We start from the raw sequence: 19,395 nt of genomic DNA on the forward strand, positions 1-19,395 counted from the left end.
GACACCCGCATGGTGGCCCCTCCGGTCCCTGATAAGCTGACCCACCTCTATGGTCATGAACTGGACATGAGGACCTGTGGGAGTTCCACAGGCCTTTGCTGCAGAGAGGGTCCTCACTCAGCTGCAGACGGGACGGTGGCCATCTTGGCAAGTAGGGTCATGTCAGTGGTTTGGCCGCCTGGTGCCTTCTGAAGAGCAGCCGCTGGCCTTTACCTTAGATGTTCACGTCCAAACCACCTCCGGAGTTTGCGGTGAAAACTCCCAGCCCTGTTGGAGACTCCTTAGTTCAGCTTGGCACAGAACCTCGGAAAACAGCAGTTCTGTTCCGGGTTCTTCAGAACTGACTTCCAGTGCAGGGAAGGGAGCAGAGGGGCCGTGAGGTCGGCTGCAGCCTCCTGTGCCTCACACTCGAGCTGAGGGCCATCTCTCTCCTGGACTTCTCCTTGTTGCGTTCCCTGGTGCTGTGCTGGCCCAGTTCCCTTGCAGAGGCTGGCCCCGACTCGTTCCCTGGACTTTCTTGGGCCCCGTGCTTGACCCCTGTTCATTGAATGCCATTGGGTTCCAGCCATCGCTGGCTTCGCTCTCCTTTAGCACCTTGTAGATGTCCACACATGCGGCGCAGCACTACCCCGGCCAGCGGCTGTGCTTTGCTGCAGGTCCCTTGCTGTAGCCGGGGCGGGACCCCCACCCCCTGCCCCGTCTGGCCACCGACTTCAGTAGAGGCTCGGCTGTCGTGAGGGATACCAGTCATGGGAAAACTGGTCTCCCTGCAGATTCACAGAGCAAGGTGGTTCTCACAGAGAAGTCAGTGGCTTTTTTCTACCTTAACGCTGTAGCAAACGCCACCTTATCTTTCACCACCAATTTATAGTTCTTTACACCCACAGAGCAAAGTGCTGGTGATGTTTGAACTGTAGCCTGGGGCTCTCGCTCCCATGGGACTCCTTGGGGAATTTCCTAGCAGGATCGTGTGTGTGCCCTTTCAGGGGGTTGTATCTGCCAGGCGCATCCCATTGTGTGGCAAGAATGGCTGAGGTCACAGGCTCTGCCTGACGAGTGCCACTCACAGCTGCTGTCCACGCAGGGCCATGCTTGGGATCGGCCTTTTTCTTGTCAGTGCTACTTTGACTAATTGCCCGAGTCACGGCTGGAGTGACTTGCTATTTTTAGAAGCTAATTCAGGCTTTAGATGCCATCTAGGTAATGAGGAGAGAGTTCAGGAAAGCTGTATCTAAGCTCCAGCAAAGGCGGATTCTTCCATCACAGCTGTCACTGCGTTTACACTGAGAGGAGCACACGGTCGTGGGCGTGGCTCAGGTGTCAGGGCTGCGCTGTTCCACGCACCCACAGCAGCAGCCTGGCGGGACCAGAACTCAGACACTCTCGGGCACAAATCAGCCTCTTGGGAGAGCTGCTTTGCCTGCAGAATTCTTTTGCTATTAAGCGATGGATGTCATTCTTTGAATGAGTGACAGTAATTCCCCACCTCAGGATGGGCTGCGGGGGAGATTCAGTTGGAAAAATAACCCATGAGGCTTTGTGCCTCTGGGGATCCTGATGCCCCACCCACATTTTCCTTCCCATGCCCAGGATTCTCTAAGACAAAGGGCAAGTCTTAAAGCCTTACGGCATCTTAAGTCTTAGATCGCAATTAGAGACCCACCCAGTACAGGTGGAACAGTGAAACCCTCAGAATTCTACACTGGCCCTTCAAGAAGGCAGTTGTGGGCTCTTTGGACCCTTGACGGGTTTCTGTCCTCCGTCCTTCCTAAGCACAAAGACGGGAATTCTTCCCATTGCCTGTTTCTCTCCCCATCTCGGCTTCTACACAATGCAAAGTGGCCCTCTAACTAGAGCCCGTATTCAGTTTTGGATACATCAACCAATTATTTTGGGAAGAAAAGAATCTGTCAAAAAACGAAGTATAGGTTGGAATGGTTTAATCAAGCCTATGTTTATTCAACAAAGTGCGCTTTTAAATTTCATCCGAGGTACTCAAGTGAAAATTTCCCAGTGGGTGTTAAACTTTCATGCACAGACTCTCATGTGGCTCCCAGTCTCAAGTCCACACCCCCACTTCATGTTTTTACTCTTGGCTGAGTCCCACGGAGGCCGGTTAGGGAATCCTGCAGGATCAGCCCTTGACCAGGACGGACGGACGGACGGACGGACGGACGGACAGACGACTGGCTGAGGAATACTGTGCTTATGTCATTCAGAGACAAGTATTTCTTGAGCGCCTGCTGTTTGGGCTCGGCCGGGTCCTGTTGATGGTGCAGTGGTGTAAGCCTAGCCCACAGTTCCTGCCCTCATGGAATTTGCAGCCTAGTGCGGACTGCAAGTGAAATAACCACGAGGTAACTGCAGGGAGAGACACCGGGTTGATTTCTATGAAGAGAGGACATGGGGTGCCCCGAGAGCCCCTGACAGAGGGAACTTTGCACTCCTAGAAACCAGGCGGCGTTTTCCTGAGGAAATGACATTTCCCTCTGGGTCAGAGCTGAGGAAGGTGCCTGTGTGTGTCCCGTGGCCGCTGAGACCCTGACCACACACCTGGGGCTGGAAAATAATACTCACTCTCCCACAGCTCTGGAGGGCAGGAGCCATGGACTGAGACCAGAGTGTTTGCTCCAGGAGAGGCCCTCGTGGCCCATTCAGGTGCGCAGAGATGCGGGCCTTGCACGCCTTGTTCCCTGGCGCCACCTCCTCCCATGTGGGTGTGCAGCATCCTGCTCCAGGGCCTTCAGCCTCTGCACCCCTCATCTGCCGATGCAAGTAGTGGCACTTAGGGTCCACCTGGGTTGTCCTCAGAATTCACCTTTATCACCGCATGAGGGAACAGTCCCAGGTTCCAGGGATTGGGACCGGGATTCCTTTGGGGGTCGCTCTGCCGCCCATCACTGTGCCTGAATGTGATGCACACAGCGGCCAGCATATCCAGAGGCCCCAGGAGGACCTGGGGTGGCTGGAGCTAGAGCGGGACCTGGTGTCAGAACCAGGCGGAGCAGGGAATCTCGAGAAAGGCTTGACGTGTACTTGAAGTGAGCAAAGAGTTTTCAATGGATCAGATGAATGTTTTTTATAGATAGCTCTCCAGTCTGTGTGAAAAGATTGGAGGGTGCCGGGGTGGGAGCTGAAGCCCAGGTAGAGGCTTTGCAGAGGCCCCGCGAGGTGGGGCCCAATAGCCACCCCCTCTCCTCCCTTTGGCTATTGGGAGCCATAGTGGACTCATAGCCTGTTTAAGATATTGTGAGTAATATCGTCTCCCCCTCTGGAAATAATGAACTCTTTCACAGACGGGTGTACACCTTCAGTGTATTGCTCAGGAAACAGTGATATAATTCTTAAACATCAAGAATCGATTGTAATAATTATCAATAATACTATTAATTAATATTTTACCATTAATATGGATAATTATTTTAAATAGATGATGGATGACAAAAATTAATTTTTAATAATTATATCATTTATTAATGTTACTAATTTTTAATATTGTTTTTTGCCAGCATCACTTAGTATTGATTTAAGTAAGATTAATTGTTGATATCATTATTTTAATAGTGTTATTATTAATTAATACTCATCATTAATATTCTGAATCAGTATTAATATTTAGTATCTTTGTCATTATTAATGTCGATGATTACTAATTTTTATTATATTTATTAATAATTAATAGGCTTGTTCCTCATATCCAGCAGGGAGAAGATGATATTACTCCCAATATTGCAGAAAGTGTACATTCCTCTATGATGTTTTTCCTAATAACCAGGGGGTAGAGGATGACATTATTGAAACTACCGCAGTGTGTGTACATCCTTTCGATCATCTTGTTCCTTCTATCTAGGGTACGAGAGGATGATATTACTCCCAATATCGCAAGGGGCGTGGACCTCCACTGTGATATTTTCCCTCACATCCAGCCGGGGAGAGGAAGATATTAGTAAAAGCCAGCAGGGAAGAGGAAGATATTACCCCCAATATCACAGGGGTGTACATCACCTTGTGATATTGTTCCTTATATCCTGGGATGGAGAAGATAATACTAGTGGCAATATCGCAGGGATTTTACACACCCACTGTGCTATTGTTCCAAACAACATGATATGACTCCTAGTATCACAGGGGGAGTACATCCTCCTGTGATATTGTTTCTTATATTCAAGGGGAGAGAATGATATTACTCCCAATATCGCAGGGTTTGCACACACCTCCTGCGATATTGTTCCTAATATCCCAAAGAGGAGAGCATAATATTACTCTCAATATCTCAGCGGGTGTACACCTCGTTTCTAATATTTTTCATAATATCCAAGATGGGAGAGGATGATAAGACTCCCAATATGCCAAGAAGTGTATAGCCGCCTGTGATATAGTTCCTAACATCCAGGTGGGGATAGCATGATATTACTGCCCATATCGCACGAGTGGTAAAACCCCTTCGATATTTAGCCTACGATCCTGTGGGGAGGGGATGATATTACTCCCAATATCGAAGAAGGTGTACACCCCCCTGAGACACTGCACCCAATATCCATGTTGGGTGACGATGACAATATACTCAATATCGCAAGGGATGTACACAAACCCTGGGATATTTTTCCTTATATCTAGAGTGGGAGAAGACACTATTACTCCCAATAACACAGGGACTGTGGCTGTATACCCCTCCTGTGATATTATTCTTAATATCCTAGGGAAGAGAGGATGATATTACACCCAATATCGCAGGGGGAGTACACCCACCCAGTGATGTTGTTCTTAATGTACTCCATCTCCCTCCACCAGGGATATCGTTTCTAATATCCAGGGGAAGAGAGGATAACATTATGCCCAATATTGCAGTGGAGTGTACACACCTTCCATGATGTTGTTCCTAGTATCCAAAGGTAGAGACGATGATGTTACTGGCCATATCGCAGAGGGTGTACACATTTATGTGATATCGTTTTTGACATTCAGTGGGGGAGAGGGTAACATGAATCCCAATATCGTTGAAGGTGTACAGACCCCTGTGATGTAGTTTCTAATGTACAGGGGTAAGACCAGAATATTGCTCTCAATATCACAGGGGGTGTAACCACCCTGCCCCCTGTATGTTGTTCCTAATATGCAGCAGTGTGGAGGCTGATAGTACTCCCAATATCCCAGAAGGTGCGCCCACACCTGAGATAGAGTTCCTAATATCCAGCGGGAAAGAGGCTGATTTTACTTTCGATATCGCAGTGGGTGTACACCGCCCCCAACCCCGGGGTATCGTTCCTAATATCCAGGCGGGAAGAATATGACATGGGTGATAATATCGAAGGGGGTGGACACCTCTTCTGTGATATGGTTCCTGATATCCAGGGGGTGAATGGATGATATTACTCCCAATAAAGTAGGAACCGTACAGCCACCCTGGGATTTTGTCCTTAATAACCACAGGGGAGAGATGATATTACTACCAACATTGCAAGGGGTGTACACACCTCCTGTGATATTGTTTCTTATATCCAGGAAAGGAGAAGATGGTATTACTAACAATATTGAAGAGATATACAACCCCCATGGGATATTGTTCTAAAGATACAGGTTGAAAGAGGATGAGACTCCATCCAATATAACAAGGGGTGTACACCCCACCTGTGATATGAATCGTAAAACCTAGAAGAAGAGAGAATGACATTGCTTCCAAAAACACACGGGGTGTACACCCACCTGTGATATTGTTTCTGTCATCTAAAGGAAGAGATGATGATACTACTCCCGCTACCGGAGAAGGTACACACCCCCCTATGATATTGTTCCTCATGACTTGTGGGGGAGAGCATGATATTACTTCCAGTATGACAGTGGCTTGACACCCAGTCTGTGATATGGTTCTGCACACCAACTCTTTGCCCCTCGTTTCCCATGCATTCTCTCCACACTTTTGGAACCTCGTGGGAGGCTTTGTCTTTGGTTACAGATGAAGAGACGAAGGGTCTGAGAGGTTAAGCAAGTTTGTTACTGGAAAGCGGTTCCGATCCAGACCTCAAGAGAGGTTTCCTGGATCTCACAGAAGAAAGAATTCGGGGCGAGTCCATAAAGTGAAAGCAAGTTTATTAGGAAAGAAAAGGAATAAAAGAATGGCTACTCTGGCTGGGCGCAGCGGCTCACTCCTGTAATCCTATAACTTTGGGATGCCGAGGAAGGTGGATCACCTGAGGTGAGAAGTTCGAGACCAGCCTGGTCCAACATGGCAAAACCCTGTCCCCATTAAAATACAAAAAATTAACTGGGCGTGGTGGTAGGTGCCTGTAATCCCAGCTACTAGGAAGACTGAGGCAGGAAAATCGCTTGAACCCAAGAGGTGGAGGTTGTAGTGAGCCAAGATCATGTCACTGCATTCTAGTTCGGCCAACAGAGCAAGACTCCATCTCAAAAAAAAAAAAAAAAAAAAAAAAGAAAGAATGGCTGCTCCATAGGCAGAGTGGTGCCAAAGGCTGCTGGTTGCCCATTTTCACGGTTATTTCTTGATCATATGCTAAACAAGTTTTGGACTATTCATGAGTGTTCCAGGAAAGGGGTGCGCAATTCACAGAACTGAGAGTTTCTGCCCTCCCTTCTGAGACCACGTAGGGTAACCTCCAGATGTTGCCATGGCATCTGTAAACTGTCGTGGCGCTGGTGGGAGTGTCTTGTAGCAGCTAATGCATTATAATTAGCATATAATAAGCCGTGAGGACAATCAGAGGTCACTCTCGTGGCCATCTTGGGTTTGGTGGGCTTTGGCCGACTTTACTGCAAACTGCTTTATCAGCAAGGTCTTTATGACCTGTATCTTGTGCCGACTTCCTATCTCATCCTGTGACTAAGAATGCCTAGCCTCCTGGGAATGCGGCCTAGTAAGTCTCAGCATCCCTTTACCCAGCCCCCATTCAAGATGGAGTCGCTCTGGTTCACGTGCCTCTGACAAGTTGGCCTGGGTAGAGTGTTCTCTAGTGTGGTTGTTGGAGCTGTTCCTAGAAGTAAGAGGTATTTTCAGTAGGAAACAGGTCTCTGTTAGCCCGGGGACTGGCACTCTGCCCCAGTATGTCGGCCTCATTTTAGTGGAGACAAAACTGGGGCTCAGAGACATCAACTCCCTCATCCCGAACCCCCAGACTGTCAGTGGTGGGCTGGGGTTTGAATGTGGGGCTTGAAGACCCATCATCTCCTCTGGTCCCCCAGTCTCTGCTGCCCAAGAGGAACAGGATCCCAGGATCCAGGCCCCTCATGGCACCAGTCAGGGTGGGTGGAGATGGGGAGGCAGAGTTCCAAAGCTCCCCAGACTCTGAGGCAGGTCGGGGACCAAGAGCAACCCGGACCTGGGGGCCCCACCCCGAGAAGAATGGCTGCAGGCCCGGCCCAGTAGGCAGGAGGTCTGTGTCCTCAGTCAATGTGACGGCGCTTCCAGCTGCTCCAGCCAGGCCGTGCTGTCTTCACGTTTCCAATCATGCGGCCTCCTCTCCAATTCCCAAGCCCAACCCACAGAGACGGCGATCTGGGGTCTACATGAGGTTTGTCAGCAGCTCTGAGCTGCTGCTTCCCGCCAGCCCCGCGGCTGGTTCTGGAAAGCTCTCTGCTGCCCCCTGGTGGGGAGGCTCAGTGTAGGGCTCTGGCTGCAAGCATGGGGTCCCAGAACCTCTTGATTCTGTCACCTCTGCTGGGTGGAAAACCAACCCAGGACTGAACCAGCAGATGGGTGCCTGATTCCTTATTATCAGAGCTCCGCCCACTGGCAAGTCTCTCTCCGGACCTCAGTTTCCCCTTCCGTTAAACGAGGGGCTTGGGGGATACCAAGGAGGGGTAACTGCTTAGTGAGGATGGGAGGTTTCTTTTGGGGAGATGAATACATTTCGAAACTAGATGGCGAGAGTGGTTGCACAAGACTGTGAATGCACAAATGCCACCACATTAATTGCGTTGAAATAGTTAATTGCATGCGATGTGAAAGTCACCTCATTTAAAGTGTGTAAAAAAGGGGCCTGGGAGAGTGCAGTGTATGTGAGAATCACGTGGGACACCCATAGTCTCTGAACCTCGGTTTTCTTGCGTAAACTGGCAAAGAGACCGTGTGAGCCGTGTTCCCTGGGGCCAAGAGATTCCAAGAAGGAAAACCTGGGATTCCTGGGACTAGGATGAGGGCAAGGGGCCGGAAGGGGAGGGGCATGTGGGGATGGCTGGGGTCAGCCCAGATAAGGCTTTCAATACTGGGTAGCAGCGTCTACACAGGCGGAGATCCCTGCATCTCACTTCCTGCAGGGCTGACCAGTGGCCAGAGGTGGGACTGGCCAGGCTCGGCCCATCCAAATCTGAGAGCAGAGGACACTGAGTGAGGGATCCCCGTCGCCACCCTCACTGGCCTGTGGCTCTCCTGACACCACAAGAGAGGTCCAGGAGCTGACTTTGGGTCCCAATGGGGGACACCATCCAGGCTACAGGCTGGCAGGGTGGTGTGGTGGTCAGTGTACTGGGCTCTGCGTCTCTGCCCCTACCTGCTGTGTGATGGTGGGCCAGACACCTAACCTCTCTGTGCCTCTATTTCTTCAATGGTGAACAGGGACACTAGCAGCCCCCACATCCGATCACAGTGGCCTGAAGGTTAAAGGCAACGGCGGCACGAGACGTACAGTAAGAGCTCTGAGCAGGGAGAGCAGAGAGCTGTCACCAGGGAAGGAGCTGGCCCGTAGACACAGCCCAGGAAGCACACAGAGAAGGATGCCCTGGGGACTTCGGTATGTTATTGCAAAAAAAAAAAATATTGCTATTTGAACCCTGCTTTCATGCCTCCATTTCCCAGAAAATGAGCCACGGAGACACCAGGAGAGGCAGGAGACCATCCTCCTTGCACAAAACCCATTCCCTTGGATGCTGTCCTCAGCGAGGGTGGCTGAGGGCCAACCAGGGGGCCCACCCGCAGAGTGGCAGAGGAGGTAGGTTGACCCTGCAGATGTTGAGCTCTGTGGTGAAGGTCCTGGCCTTCTGGTAGAAGAGGATAAACTTCTCACGGTCCAGGAGGAAGTTGTGGGAGATGGTGGCCGGCTGCGTGTAGGTCTTCAGCTGTGCCCTTCTTGTTGCCCAGGTCCATGGCGGCTACCAGGGCCAGCTGGTAGTACCCGGCTGCATCAAACGGGTCCTGAAGGGGACAGGCCATGCTCAGCAAAAGGGGGACTCGGAGCCCGTCTTCCCAGAGGCCGTTCCTGTCTCCAGGTCATTCCACATGTCCAGCCAATGCTGGCTCACCCCATGAGCCCCAAAGCCTGTGACACTGCTGTGGTGTCAGCTGCAGGAGGTGGGGATGACCCTGACACCCCTGGAAGCCTTCCTGAGTGTCCCTACGCCCCACTCACCCCAAGCCTCCTGCCCCAGTCCCACCCTCTCTGTAGGCAGTGGCTGCTTTCCCCATGGGCTGAGGTCAGGGCAGATCCTGCCTGCTCTGACAGTTCCATGCAGGACTCGTGGCTCCAAGCCACAGCAGGGGCACAGCGTTGAGTGACCCAGGCTCCCCTCTGGCCCCTGTCCATGCTGACCATTTCCAGGCCCTCCACGGGACAGGCCAGGTACAAAACCATCTCACAGGTGTCCTCTCTGGCAATGTTCCCTGAAATATTGATGGAGTGTGACTCCCCAGACATCCACTCCTGTTTTCAATGCATCTTTGGCTCAAACTCACCATCCCTGGGTTGGGATGCCGTCTCCCAGACCTCCTCCTTGACCCTCCCATCCCCCACCCGGCACCTCTTCCACATGGGGGTCACCCAAGGGACCTCTCTAAGACCCATGCCTGGCCTGTTCCTCTTTGCCATCTCAAGATGGCTCCCAGGGCCAATGAGAAAGTCCAAGATGCAGCAGTCCATTCCCTCACTGTCCCGCCCCACACACAGAGCAGGGGCGTGAGAAGGTCCCGAGTCACCGCCACTGCTCATCCAATGGCCCCCGCCCAGCCGAACACTGGACTCTGTGCTGGGTGTGTGGCTGAGCCTAACGTCCTTGATCCCAGTCTGAGGGACCTGGGAGTGAACACTGACCACACAGGGTGGCCCGGGCTGTGGCAGAGGGAAGCCCAGGAGACCCCAGACTCAGCCAGGGATGGAAGGCAAAGGCTTCCTGAAGGGGTGGGGGCTTCCCAACTAAACAGGAAGGAGCCAGCCAAAGCATATGTCTCTGCGTGTGCTTGTGTGTGTGCCTGTGCGTGTTTGTGTGCCTGTGTGTGTGCACGTGTCTGTGTGTGGGCGCCTGTGTGTGCATGTGCATTTGCGTGTACATTTCCATGTGCCTGTAGTGTGTGAAGCAGCTAATGAGCAGCAGGCTGAGCCAGGACACATCTAATCCACCCTATTCCAGCGCTCACTCTCACGTGTAGACTAAAGGGGACCCCATTTTAGAGGCAATCGGCAAAGATGCCCATTTACCTCTGCTTCTCTGCCAGCCTTCCAGGCCCCATGCAGCCCGGCTTTTTCTCCCACTCCTCTGGGCCCTGGGTCCAGGGTCTCCTATACAAGGAGGAGGGTGTAGCCTTGGAAAGACAGCCGCCCTTGGGGAATTCTGAGGGGGCCTCCCTGTGGGAAGCTGGCCTGTGCTGACAGCATAGTCACGATGAGGCTCAGAGGGCTGTGCATGGGAAGGAGGTGAAGGAAGGTTGTGCATGGGAAGGAGGTGAAGGAGGCGTCTGCCCCTCGACCTCAACCGTGGACTTTGGCCTCTCAGGTACTACTTGGCCCTTTCCTTTCTCCTGGACAGGGGGAGTGGGCGGCAGGCTTGACCAAGTGAGATAAAGGCCTCTTCTGGGAGGTCGGTCCCCTTGGGTCCCAGGAGAGACCCTGGGCAGTGAGCAGTGTCCCTCTGGGTCTGACACTTGGCACCTCCCTGTCTGGCTGGGACTTGGGAGGCCACAGGGACCACTTCTGATCACCAGGTGTCGCCAGCACTGGGCAAGGGCCTCCCGGGCAGCCCCAAGCCTGCGGTGGGGGATACGGGGCGGGGTCTTAGGGCTGCCCCAGCTCCTCATGTTGTTCTAAGGCCCCCAAGATTTTGGTCCCTGGACTGGAGTGCCCTGGCCTCTCAGCCCCTAAGGAGCACTGACGAGGTGCCGGTGCGATGCTGAGGAGGGGTGGTGCCTGCTGGGCAGAGGGGTGGAGACACCCCAGGTCTGAGTCTGCCAGTCCCAGCTCTCTACCCCTGCAGGGCTGGGGGCAGAGGGAGCACAGCACCTCCCCTCAAGACAGACCCGACCCAGCAAGGTCTCAGCCTGGCTGGCTGGGCCCCCGCCCCACTACACCTGCCCTAAGCTGGGGTTTCCCTGTCTGTGAATCCAATGGTAAGACACTGGGGTCCCACCCAACCCTTCCTGGGTAGTGTGAAGATTCAAAGTGTCTCGGGACTCCAGGAAGGAGTTACTCAGTGCAGGCTGGCACCCTGGGCAGGCTTCCTAGAGGAGGCGCCAGGATTTGGGTTGGATCTTGCAACGTGGATTCAGTGTGAGGATGATGCCGTCCTCTGAAATGTCCTTCTCCCGACCCTGTTTTCTTTGTTAAATGCAACTTGACACTTGACTGTCAAGACTCAGTTTGGTGTCACCTCCTCCAGGAGGGCCCCCGTGACTACAATCCTCCTTCTTTACCCAGAGGCCACCATTGCCCACTCATGTGTCAGCCTCCCTGGCTGAGACTGAGTTCTTGAGGGTGGGGCCTGGCCATCTTGGGAGCTTGGTTGTATCTGCTAAACTTGCCGGCTCCTCCAGCTGGGTGCAGAGCTCCAGGGAGGCCACTGGGCCATTCCTAAGGAAGGCTGGAACCCAGGCCTCTGGGGTGTGGGTGGAGATCCCACTCCAAGGGGTCTGGGAACACCCCGTGCCCTACCCCTGCCACCCACCTTCAGGTCATAGAAGATGATGTCACCGAGAACCAGATACATGTTCACGTAGTAGATGGTCTCCTCGTCGAACTCCAGCAGTGAGTTGCAGAGCTACAGGGCCTTGAGGTAGAAGTGCTCCACCAGCTTGCCATGGCCCAGCCGGTGGTGCAGGGCGGCCAGCCGTGGTAGGCCATGCGCTCGTTCACTGGTCCCCTGGGTGCAGGCCAAAGGTGCAGGTGTGAGGACGTGGCTCCCTGGGGCAGGGAGGGCTCAGGCCCCTCAGGAGCAGGTATGCAGACCCCGGGCTGCATGCCTGGCTTGCCTCCAGGCACCTGTGGTCACCTGGGCAGCTCTGGCCAGTCCCTTCCAGGTTCCCAGACTCACTTTCCCTTGTGCAAAGCAGAACTAATAAGTCCTGCCCCTGTCTACTGTGAGGCTTTGGAAAGTCGGACTTGGATGGCCCAGTTCTGTGTCTACACAGAGCCACCTGCCTTTGCTCACTGGTTTTAACCAGGAGAACCCAAAAGCCATGCAGTCCAGGTGCTCCTGGGCTCCCCGGCTCCAGGCAACCCACAGACGTGACATCCGACTCCTCCTGGGTGTGGCACGATCAGAGCCCCCTACCTTGGGGAGTCAGCTGCACACCTACTGTGTAATGGGCCACGGGGCACAAGGCGCTGGGGCATGTGGCCTGCCTAGGGTTCCCTGTCTCTGGAGGGGGACAGACGACCCTGGCACAGCACCAGGGGATGCCCGGCCTTAAGGGGTAGACTGCTGGAAGGGGAACTGGGATTTTATCAGCCAGAGAGCTGTGTGGTTGATGATGGTGGGAAGGGCACAAGAGAAAGGGAATGTGCCACTCAGCCTGGCACAGGGACCAATGAGATGCCTGGCATGTCTGGAAGGCAGAGGGCACACTGGGCGGCCCTTGTGGTCAGCAGCAGGAACAGGCAGAGGAAGCAGAGCTCAGGCAGGCAGGGAGCTCTGCACTGCGTGAGAGACCTCGGGCTGTGCCCCACAGCCGGACGGGGAAGCCCGTTGGGCAGATCTGCCTGCCTGGACAGGAGACCAGGAAAATCCAGCAGCTGTTTCAGCTCCTGGCCTGCAGACCTGGAGGCTGGGCTCTGGCAAAGTGTGGGTCCTGGCAGGGTGGGGGCTCAGGGGACTTACCCAGAGTGATGCTAAGTGCTAGGGCCATGTAGGCAAACTCCAAGCCCTCCTGGGGCTTCTCCAGTGTGGTCAGGAGTGCCACCAGCTTGTTGCACAGCTGAAGCTGCAGCTCCATCTTGCGGTTGCCCGTAGTCACTCCAGGGGCAGGGCCTGGTCCTACCACACAGGCAGGTGGGGTCAGGTTTCCCACAGCACCCACCTTGCCCAGCGCCCTCCTCAGAGCTCAAACATGTACTTGGAGCTTCCCATGCCCCAGCTACCCCTGCACCTCGACACAGCTCTGTGCTCTGGGATAACACACAGTTCAGACACCAAGTTGGGGGCTGAAGAGTCACCTGAGGCCCATCCAGCTACACCTGACAGCCTCAGACCAGCCTCTCCCACCTGGGCACCGGGGGTCTGACTGGGGGGAGCCAGCACTCCTCTCTGCTCTAAAAACACCACATTTATCTGTGCCCAGGGCTGAGCAACACTGTGAGCTCAGAGGAAGGGAGAAGCCGTCCCACTTCGGGGTACATGCAGACCTGGGTCTCCCACTGATGCTGTGTGTCCTTTGACATGTCCCTGTGCCTCTCTGAGCCTCAGTTTCCTCATCTGGAAGATGGGGACAGGACTTCTCACTCATGGTTGCTTGAGGTCATCAGGTACAAGGGTAGAACCATTGTCACGTCCAGGCCCCGAGCGTTTGTCTCGGGCAGGGGCATGGTCAATATCATTCTCGGTGAGACCACTTGGAAACTCATCATGTGCATGGGTGGCCCTGCCTCCAGGTGGGAGACCTCTACCGTGCCACACCTGTACCTCAGCCTCCAGGTGCCCCACTGAGGCCCACCCACATCAGCCCACAGGCCAGCTCACCCGGTAGAAGGACATGCCTTCCTCCCGCTCCCAGGCCCCATTGAAGAAGATGTCTCCAGCTGCCTCAAACAGCTCCAGCCCCAGGTTGGGGTCGCCTGTGTACAGGTCCACATTCTGTGCCACCTGAAAGTGAAAGGAGACAGAAGTTCCCTCAAGACCCACACCTAGCGAGGTGGCTACGCGCACCTTTGCCAGCCTCCTTCCTCTCACACACTACAGGTACACTTGAGTATTTTTCAGACCCTGCACATGAGGGCTGCCCCCACCACTGGCATGAGGACAATGAACTGATGCACCTGAGTGCCAGGAGGTGACAGAGCAGCTGCAGCCCAGGAGCCCGACACCTGTGAATCCTACCACCAGGGCTAGCCCTAGCCCACTCCCCCTGCACTCAAACCAGTCTCCGTGGCCCCCAGATTGCTGGGAGCCCAGCCCCTGGCTCCTTTCTGCGTTGCCACATCCCTGCCACATCAGCAGTGTTTGTGGGTGGGCCTTGTCCCCTCTTGGCCATGAGCTCTTGATCCCTCTCCTCAGCTCAAGGAGGTATACAGCAGGTACTCAATAATGAAAGCTTCACCAGGCTCGTGGGCTTCACAATTTGTTCCAGATCACACTGTGTTTGGGAAAGCCTCTGAAAACAGCCGCTATGATAGATTCATTTTGTAAGGAGATTTGCCACGTGTCACTTGGAGCAAGCTCTTCTGTGTGTTAACTGAGTGGTCACATTATTTGAGCATGTGCTGTATACCAGCAGGTGCTGGGCACTGTGAGGGGCCGCGCCTCTGCCCTCAGGGAGAAGATGCTGGCCACTGGGGGAGGATGTGAGGGAACCAGTTGGAGGGAGGGAAAAGGCACACAACAGGTGCTCAGCAGTGGCTGAGGAATGAGTGGATGGATGGATGGATGGATGAATGGATGAGGAGATGTAGACACATGGATGGATGGATGGGCGTGTGGCTAGATTAATGCCTGGATGGATGGATGGATGGATGGATGGATGGATGGATGGATGGAATGATGTGTGTATGTCTGTACGTATGTATGGGTGGGTAGATAATGTATGGATGGGTGGAGGGTAGATGATGTATGTACATGTGGATGGATAGATGGTGGATAGACGAATGTATGGGTAAACAAATGGAGAGATAGATGAATGGAGGGATGGATTAATAGATTGATGGGTGGATGGATGAATGATGGATGGATGGACGAACGGTGAATGGATGGATGGGAGAAAGGATGGATGATGGAAGGATGGATGGATGATGGAAGGATGAATGAATGGATGGGTGGATTGATGATGGATGGATGGAAGGATGAACAGGTGGATGGATGGATGATGGAAGCATGGATGGATGATGGAAGCATGGAGAGATGATGGATGGATGGATGGATGAATGGATAAATAGATATGTGGATGTATGATGGATGCATGGAAGGATGAACAGGTGAATGGATGGATGTTGGAAGGATGAATGGACAGATGGATGAAACAACAGGTGAATGGATGGATAGACGGGTGAATGGATGGATAAAAGGATGGATGAATGATGGATGGATGAATGGACGGATGGATGAATGGACAGATGGATGGATGATAGATGGATGGATGGATGATGGATGGATGGATGGATGGATGGATGATGGATGGATGGATTATGGATGGATGGAAGGATGAACAGATGAATGGATGGATGATGGAAGGATGGAAGGATGGATGGATGAATGGATAAATAGATAGATGGATGAATGATGGATGCATGGAAGGATGAACAGGAGGTGAGTAGATGGTTGATGGAAGGATGGATGGATGATGGATGGATATATGGACGAATGGATAAGTGGATGAATGGATAAATGGATGGATGGATGAATGATGGATGGATGAATGGTGGATGGATGAATCGTGGATGGATGGAAGGATGAACAGGTGAATGGATGGTTGATGGAAGGATGAATGGACGGATGGATGGATGAACAGGTGAATGGATGGATGATAAATGGATGAAGGATGGATGATAAAAGGATGGATGGATGAATGGACAAATGGATGGATGATGGCTGGATGGATGATGGATGGATGGAAGGAAGAACGGATGAATGGATGGATGATGGAAGGATGGATGATGGAAAGATGGATGGATGATGGAAGGATGGATGGATGAATGGACGAACAGGTGGATGGATGGTGGCTGAATGAATGGATGATAAAGGAATGAATGAATGATGAGTGGACGAATGGATGGATGGATGGACAGGTGAATGGAAGGATGAACAGGTGAATGGATGCATGATAGAAGGATGGATGGATGGATGGATGGATGGATGGATGGATGGATGGAAGGATGAGCAGGCGAGTGGATGAATGATGGAAGGATGGATGGATGATGGATGGATGGATGATGGATGGATGGAAGAATGAACAGGTGAATGGATGATGGAAGGATAGAAGAATGGATGGAGGGATGGATGAACAGGTGAATGGACGGATGGATGATAAAAGGATGGATGATGAATGAATGGATGGATGGATGAACAGGTGAATGGATGGATCATGGATGGATGGAAGATAGTTGGATGGATTATGGAAAGATAGATGGAAGGATGGATGGAAGGATGGATGGAAGGACGGATGGATGGATGGAAGGATGGATGGATGGACGGACAAGGAGGTGAATGGATGGACGAAGAGGTGAACAGAAGAATGATGGATGGATGGATGGACAGAAGGATGAACAGTTGGATGGAAGATGGAAAATTAGACGGAAGGATGGATGGACGGACGAACAGGTGAATGGATGGACGAACAGGTGAATGGATGGATGGACAGGCGAATGAATGGATGACAAAAGGATGGATGGATGATAGATGGATGGATGGATGCGTGGAAAGATGAACAGGTGAATGGATGGATGATGGGAGGATGAAAGGATGGATGGATGGATGATGGATGGATGGATGGATGGAAGGACACACAGGTGTATGGGAAGATGATGGAAGAATGGATGGATGGATGGATGATGGATTGATGGATAGAAGGATGAGCAGGTAAACAGATAGATGATGGAAGGATGAATGGATGGGTGGATGGACAGGTGAATGGATGGATAGACGGGTGAATAGATGGATGATAAAAGGATGGATGAATGATGGATGGATGGATGGATGATGGATGGATGGATGATGGATGGATGGATGGAAGGATGAACAGGTAAACAGATGATGGAAGGATGAATGGATGGGTGGATGGACAGAGAGTGAACAGCACAGGGGTCCTCCTGCATCCCTTGTCACTCACCTGGATGTACAGGTCCACCAGCTCGCTCTGCCGCAGGATGTAATAGATCTTCCCTGCTTGTAGCCAGGCATGTGCCTCCTTCTCTTTCCTCTGGAGGTCAATGAAAATCCCCAGACTTCGTTTGCTGTAGTCCAGAGCGGATTTGTAGGCCCTGGAATCAGACGCAGGTGTCAGAACAAGGGCTCTCATCCTCCTGGAACCAGTCTGCCTCCTCCCGTAGGTCTGGTGACAGATGAATCTGGCATGTGGGGACTGGGAAAGGCCCTCTCGTGTGTGCAGTGTTCTGCTCTTCCCAGGCTGCTGGGAGGGCCAGGGTGAACTCACACGGCATGGAAAAATGAAGGACATCGTCTGAGGGAATCAGGCATCATGCTGCCCTGTGGCAGGAGGAGTGTGCTAGTCCATCTCCCCTGCCTCCCAGACATGGCCTGTGTCTTCTCCAGATGCACCAGGAGCCGTTAGTGTTCAGAGGCTATCTAGGCCGATGGTTCTCAAGGTGTGCAGGCATCACAGTCACTCAGAGGCCTGACTGTAGAGCTTGCTGGCCCTGCCCCCAGAGCTCCCGGCTCCACAGGCCTGGGGCAGGCCCTAGAACTCCCACTTGCCACAAGCTCCTAGGTGACATGGATGCTGCTCTACTGGTCGAGGGACTACACTTTGAGAAGCATGGCTCTAGCCCACTGGCCCATTTTCCTTCTGTGAACCTGAGGCCAAGACTGGAGCCAGTCTCCCGGGTCCCCATGGAATCTTGATCCTTCCCTGCTCTCTCAGTAAGTCCAACACTCGAGGGGGTGTGACTGCAGCAATGTCACTGGGCCCTGTGGGTGGGGTGGCCAGGGCCATGGTTACCCCACCAGGTCAGGATGCTTGAGGGAAGCTGAGTAGGCCACATATGGGACGTGAGACCTTGAAACCCTGCCCCAGGGAAGCAGGTGACACAACTGGCTCTGTCTTCTGTGGAAGAGAAGCCACAGGTGGCTGCTGTGGTCACACTTAAGGGGACAGATGAAGACCAGGAATGAAGATTCGGGGCAGGCAGAGGTCAGATGACAAAAGTCACTATAGTAGGAAGAACAGCCCAGAGTGCACGTACTGCCTCTGCTGGGGTTGAGATGACCTTTGACCCAACAAGGGAGGCTCAAGCTGGGACTCACGGGCCAGCAGCAGCCCTGGGACGACCCCAGGCCTACCAGCTCAGAGCATCTGATGCCAAGGAACCAAATGATCAAAAGGAGAGGGGCTGCTGGCGCCCTGGGCCAGCTTCCCTGTGCCCCTCTCCCTGCCCTGCCCGCCCCCACCTCTACCACTGCAAAGCCAGCCCTTACCACTCCGTGCCCAGGGACAGGTAGAGCTGATTGATGGTCTCCAGGAGCTGCCCCTCCAGCACCTTGTCAGACACCTTGCGGGCCAGGGAGAGCTGGAACTCGTGGTAGATGACACACTGGGCCTCGCTGGGCATGACGGCGCTGTAGAAGTAGCACAGCCACTGGATGGCCGGCAGCTGGCCTGGGCAGAAGACAAAATGGAAGACGTTAGTCTCCCAGCATCGAAGCGAGGCTGGCTGTGCTCGGAGGCCCCTGCTTGCCTCTTTCACACCTCTGTGAGCCTGGGCCCCATAGGCGGGGAGCCTGAGCGCAGACAGGCCATGCACCCGTGCCAGGGCAGATGCCGAGCACACCGTGACATGGGCACACCTTGGTGCAGATGCTCATGGTACAGGCCGGCCTTCTTTACAATTCCCAGGGCCGAGGTCCTGGCCAGGCTCGGCCCCTGCACCAGGCCATCTATTTCTGCTTCACAAAGCCCCTCTGGCCAGGAGCAGGGCCGCCTTCAGCCTGAGCTGATGAGGCCAGGGGCACAAGTAGCCCCTGTCGCAGATGGAACCCTGAGAGCAAAGCCAAGCGTCATGTCTGCCACACATGGCATCATGTTGGGGGAATGGGGTTCAAAGTCGGCCCCTGGTCTTCCCACACATGCTTCTCTCATGCAACCAGGCTCCTCCCAAAGCCAGGGCACTGGGAACGGTGGAAAGCTTCTGATTCTCTAGCGTCAGAAACATTCCGGAGATTAACACCGGAAACCAGGTACGCCGAATGGACATCTGTCACACACACCCCCCAACAACAGCTGAATACACAGTCCTCTCGAGCACCCATGGGACATTCCCCATGACAGACCATGTGCCAGGTCACAAAATGAGCCTCAGT

Source organism: Macaca nemestrina (genome assembly GCF_043159975.1).
Source record: "Macaca nemestrina isolate mMacNem1 chromosome 4 unlocalized genomic scaffold, mMacNem.hap1 SUPER_4_unloc_4, whole genome shotgun sequence".
Lineage (NCBI taxonomy): Eukaryota > Metazoa > Chordata > Mammalia > Primates > Cercopithecidae > Macaca > Macaca nemestrina.